Here is a 6,000-nt window from a genome sequence, read left to right as displayed (position 1 = left end):
CCTCTTCTTCTGCTTTTTCTCAAGGAACAAGGGAGACTCACATATCTAAAGCGAATTCTCACTGTATGTCTATATAATAATCAGTGCAGATATTTTACTTTTAACTGTATCAGCCATGATAGCAAAATGCTGTACTATACAAGTACTTCCAATAAGTTACAGGAGTTTCATGCTGTTAAAATATTTTTTTCTTCCTCACATGCACAGGGCTCCTTAACTTCTATACCTATCCACTGACGTCAATGAGCTAAGGTGTACAGCAAGTATCTGTACATGTGTATGTACCAGGCATTAGGATTGTCCTTGGGCAGTACAGAAATGTAGTCCGTTGTTCAACAGCCAAAGTAGCTAACATCTTGAGCGTATAAAGATGCACAAAGTTTATCCATCAGCGTGCATCTTCTCAAAGCAATATAAATGTCAAGCGCGTTGCATTTGTGCAATGATGCTTTTCTGATTTTAATTGAGCCATGTTTGAAAAATAACATTATATTATCTCACATTGCTTATGGATTCACAATGTTGCGGTAATCTTTTCTTTTTTTACTTGAGTGGTTACAAAGCATAACCACAGAGCATTCATTCATTAATCCAGCCTGCAGAAACTGAGGTTTCCACTCAGCTGTAAAAGAATCACTGGCTTGACCTTCTTAAATCTGCATTCTTTATTCCCAGTTGGTGAAATTTAAACCAGACGCTCCTCCAATATTCCAGGGCTTAATATATCTAAAAATTTCTCACAACCAGCCTAACCTTTCTAATCAAACTGCAGAAATTCTACCTCAAAAAAACACATGAAAGTGAAAGTTATTTTACAAGTGAAGAAACCACTCATACAGATAAAATTATACTTCCACATAAGCATACTGTACCAAGGCTGTAAGCTGCACATATACTGAGAGGGAAGTAATTAATATTTTTTTTTAAACCCTGAAATAGTAAGTAAAAAGCAGCTACAGAATGATTCAGTATCATAACTACTATCAAAACTGTCACTGACAAGCTGATTCAGTATTTACCAAAAGATAAGGACATATGGTTATGTTCAGACCCGTATGCACATGCAGGTGTGTAAGGCTGTGTATGCATGCACAGGAGTTAGGGTATTAGGAAAATAAAGATGTACTTCAAATAGAAATGAGAGAATTCGCAGTTAATGTACATTTCAACACGATGAAGTCAGGAATAGCTCATCTTTTCTACCATGAAGACAATGAAATTAATTTTGGTATCAATGCAAAATGAAAAATCAAATGAAGGAGCATCTTATGAGTGTGCCATGTGCAACTACCTTTCCTGTCATTCCTCCACCTCCCTCAGCTTTCAAGGTTTCAGCATTCAATTTTGTTTGCACCAGGCTTTCTTTCCATACCAGCACATTCTGTTCTCATGGAAATGAAGGCCTTTGAGAACTGAGTATTTTGAGTGTTATAACCAAAATGTGTGTATAATGAGGGTAAATTAAACTCAATTTAATCTACTTGAGAGGCTGGGAGATTCTGTTCAAATACTGAATATTATGATGAGTGAACAGCACACTTCAGAATAGATTCTCTCCTTCTTTAGTTCTTTGTTTGTGTCCTAATAAAATCAATGTAAACAAACTGCTTAGTGGAGCAAGGCTGGCACGGGTACTTAAATAACTTTTTTCAGCTCTTTTTTCCTGGATTAATTCCATTGTCATTGTGTGTAGAGCTGTGGAACACTCATAGTGGCAAATAAATGGATGTTTTCAAAATACTTACTGTACAGGGACTTTAAAATGCCTAACAACTGGTTAAAGTTCAGGGTGAACTGCAACAAGGCAAAGAGTACATTTATTAAATCAGGCTCATGAAACCCGTTGCATGACAGCCTAACAACATCCCTCCCATGGAGGTTATAAACATTAAGATAAGTAAAACAAAGAACTGCAAAACCGAAAAGATTAGAAGAGTCTACATACTGAAATGAATAAAGACAAAAACCCTTTCAGAACAAAGCACAATGGACAGAATAAGAAGAAAAGCAGGTACAAAATTTGAGAGAACACGGCAGGAAGAGGAGGAGACCGTTTTTGTACTAAACAATCCCCACAAACCACATCTATTTCATAGCCAGGGACTTGTTTTGTCAGATAAAGGTAACAGTTTGGCTGCAGACTGAGGTACAAAACTAAAACACTGAGTGAACTCATTTGACCCTTGTTTAGCTACAAACTGAGTGTTAAAAAACATTATTTTACATTAAGTGGTTCTTTAAGTTACATTGTTGTATGGATTTTCCTGGTGATATACCTGACAACCGCAATCATTGTGGTCTGGTTGTCCTGAAGTCCCAACCGGAGAAGGAACAATTTCCCCATTTCTGTATCAATAAGGAATCATTAAGATACAAAACTCTGTTGAGGCAAAGAATTACGAGTGCAGCATGATGAACATAGGCTATACATCCTGAAGAACAACTATTACTTACAACACGTAAATAATTATTCTTTAAAACACTGTCCACAGAGATCTCACTGCCAGTGACCAGCAACGAGTTACCATGTGGACAGGATGTGTGTGTGAAATGTTCCACTTAAACAGAAAGGGACCGAGGGATGGCTTCACGGGGCAATCTTCCTAGATGGGGAAAATCAGAACAGAGATTTTCCTCAAGGAAAAGACACAAAACTCAGTTTGCACTACCAAAGCAAAAAGCAGTTGCTCACAGACTAGACAATGAGATCCCAGCAACTGTGAGGTGACAAAGTATGTTTTATGGCACTGAAGTAGGAAAACAGGCTGCAGCAATTTCTGCCAACTGTTTCTTCATAGAGTCAGCAAAAAGCTGTGATTCCTCTAGGACAGGCCAACAGAATGAAATAGCAGAAAGCTTTTTGCAGGTTACTGATTAACATTAGACTGCCAACAGATAGAATTTCCCTCATTTCACTTAGCAAGTCAGTCTACACAAAATCTTGTTCTTTGTTTCATGAAGAAGGTTCTGACCTACAGCTGAACTGCCCCTCACTCTGGCAATGAAGCACATTAACCCTACCATAACACACCAGATGCAGCAATGCTGGATGTGAATGCAGATGCCAACTGCAGTTCTGTGAAGCAGTATCAGGCAGAAGAGGCAACTGGGCTATCAGCTGGGCTTACATATTAGCAGAGTACTAGCACAATCTGCATCATGGTAATGGAGCCTTAGGCATACCCTTTTTTCTTACGATTTTCAAGACTACTGTGATTACAGAATGAAACATCCAAGAGATGTCTCTAATAAAAATGTGTTCAAGTTTAGTTAGATGTCTGACAGGTACAGAGACTTCAGCTCAATGGCGAACATCCCAAGTCCAAAGCAAAGTGTGTTTCTGGACAGAGTGGAACTGATACTGCTCCTGGTTTGTTTGGACAGTGACCATCATAGTGCTCTGTCAGCATTTGGCCTCTGGAACCCATGGAAAGGACGTATCATCTGTGTTCCAGAACATCTAGATGAAAACAAGGTCCTTGCAAACACCCCATGGCATCTGTATAAAGGTAGTCTGCCTTCTGCCACACCTCTGAGTGAGTTTGAGGCTGAAAAAAAAAAAAAAGAGTACTCCTCACAAAGTGGAATTTAATCCTTCCAATAACTTAAGGAGAACATCTTGTAGACCTCTCATCTGTTATCTGTTACAGTTACTAAATACAGTGATTTCAACCATTTAACCTGCAATATAAACTAAATCTAGCACACTGCCAAGAAGGTGCTGCAGCTATCTGACAAAACCAAGAAGAGTTGAGCTCTTACTGCTACCATTAAAATGTGCCTCAGAGGGTGCAAAAGTATCATCATCATACACCTTTCAGTCCTGATCTTAAACTGTGATGGGTTAGAGAGGCTTCAGCAGATTTTCCCCCACCTTTCTTCCCCCACCCAGAGAAATAGCCATGCTTCTATTTGCAGGAGAACTGCAGTTAAATCTACAGAACGTTTTACTAGCAATATCAAAAAAACTAGCAAAAGCTGAGCTGCAATCCTCTTTACCAAATGCAAAGAAATGCCTATTCAGATTGTATATAAGCAGCAGGTCCTTCATGTTGGGCCTAAAAACTCCCCACCATTTCACAGTATTGAAACATACTCCACTGCAATATAAGTTTTTGTGTGTGATTTGCTCTTTTAAAACGATACTCATTAGTCAAAATAAAACTTTTCCTATGAACATTTGGTTTTGTTCTTCTTACAAATCACTGTATTACTTTTGACTATACTCATATGTGTGTATCATGCAAACATGCTGCCACTGCTGTAGAAATAACATAGATGCCCATTTTCCAAGTGTGCTGCCTATGTTTCTGGGCTGGTTTCAAGCAGATAGTGGTTAGTTTTGGAAGAGCCGCCGGTGACCTGGAGCACCCGGCAGTACTTACATAATGTGCTTATACACCTTACGTAACTGTCATACACTGTGACAGCCGAACCATCTCCCAGATATTTGACTATCCGACAGCTCTTCTCTAACTCTCTCACTATCCAGCTTTTAAGGCTGTATTTTAAAAAACTACTAACAATCCTCCCTCCCCTTCCCCCCCTCCCCCCGCCCCCTGAGCTCCCAAGATCACAGACACTAATGGCATCACGCTAGCTACCAGCAGAAACAGATGAGGTCTCTGGTTTTGGGACATTTTCACATACATCCCCTGCCAGTAAACCTAACTTTAGAAAAATCACATTGTGCACACGCTACAGCCACTGCTTCAGAGCAGGAGAAACCCATGTTTTTACAAATGTTTCTTCTCAGTCCTCAATAACCCAATCTATAGCTGAGTGGATGGCAAATATTAGCTGAGAGATTTCACTGAGGAGGAAGGCAAAGGAAATCTTTGTGCAGTACTCATCTACTTCACAAAGCTACAACTTCTGAAGATACGTTGTAAAAAACAATACTGATCAATTGAGTTCATTTTCTCAGCTGATATCAATGCAAAAGCCAAAGCATTTTGCTCTTAGAAAATTAGTTCTATTTGTCTTTTCTAGGATAGTTACACAGTACATAATGCCTTTTTTTTTTTTTTAAACGATGTTTGCTTATAATTATTTATAGCTTGCAGAAAACAGTATTTGTAAAATAAAGCCTTTCAGAAAACTAAAAGTGTAAATTACTTGAACTCATACATTCTGGTCAACAAAAATTTTAACTCCTAGCACACTGTTGTAAAAGAACATCCCCATTTTGCACCAGTATTATTATACTGACAGTGGAAGAATACAAAAAACATAGCACATTTTAAGTATAATACAACTAGCATTTTTCTTAAGTGCCAGTTGTGAGAAAGTAGAACCACTACCTTGCTCTTGCCACTGAGGTTGGGACCTTAATTGTGAGATATCCTCTCTTTAACCTTGTCAACAAAAATACAACACAGAATCTGAATTTTAAAAGTAGCATTTAGGTGTAGCATGCCTAGAAACAGTCAGAGGATACAACATAATTTGACCTAAAAAAGCTAAGAGGCTTTGGGCATTAAAGCAGACTCTCAAATGTTTATCTTAGTGCAACAGTTCTGCCCTCAAAGCTACCTGGTATGATTAATGTTTGCTAGAAAACATTATGCACACAATACATGAGTAGAAATACAGTAACTTTTAAACACATCTACTCCAGGGAAAACAGCTGCCTATATTCAACTGAACTTTTAAAAAATTGCTTACTGTGACTATAAAAATGCCTTTAAAAAAATAAAGCCATACAGTATCTACAAAGGAAAGATGCAACTCAACTGTTAGGCAGAAAGCACACGCTGCAGAAACCTTTCTATGCATTATGGAGTGCTGCCGAGAATTCCCTAAGCAAAATGCCCCTCTTGAAACACAAGAGATCCCAAACTGCAGAAAGATTCAGTCTCATAGTATTTCTGAGTGCTCCTGTCATGAAACAAATGCTTGACTCTTCTACACACAAATGCCTCTGATAAGAAAGCTGACATAGCTAATTACTAATGGAGTAACTGCTTTAAATTTATAATTAAATTAAAATTTTAGATG

Source organism: Leptosomus discolor, chromosome 7 (genome assembly GCF_034619465.1).
Source record: "Leptosomus discolor isolate bLepDis1 chromosome 7, bLepDis1.hap2, whole genome shotgun sequence".
Lineage (NCBI taxonomy): Eukaryota > Metazoa > Chordata > Aves > Leptosomiformes > Leptosomidae > Leptosomus > Leptosomus discolor.
The sequence above is the reverse complement of the archived record's forward strand: the minus strand, read 5'-3'. Positions refer to the sequence as shown.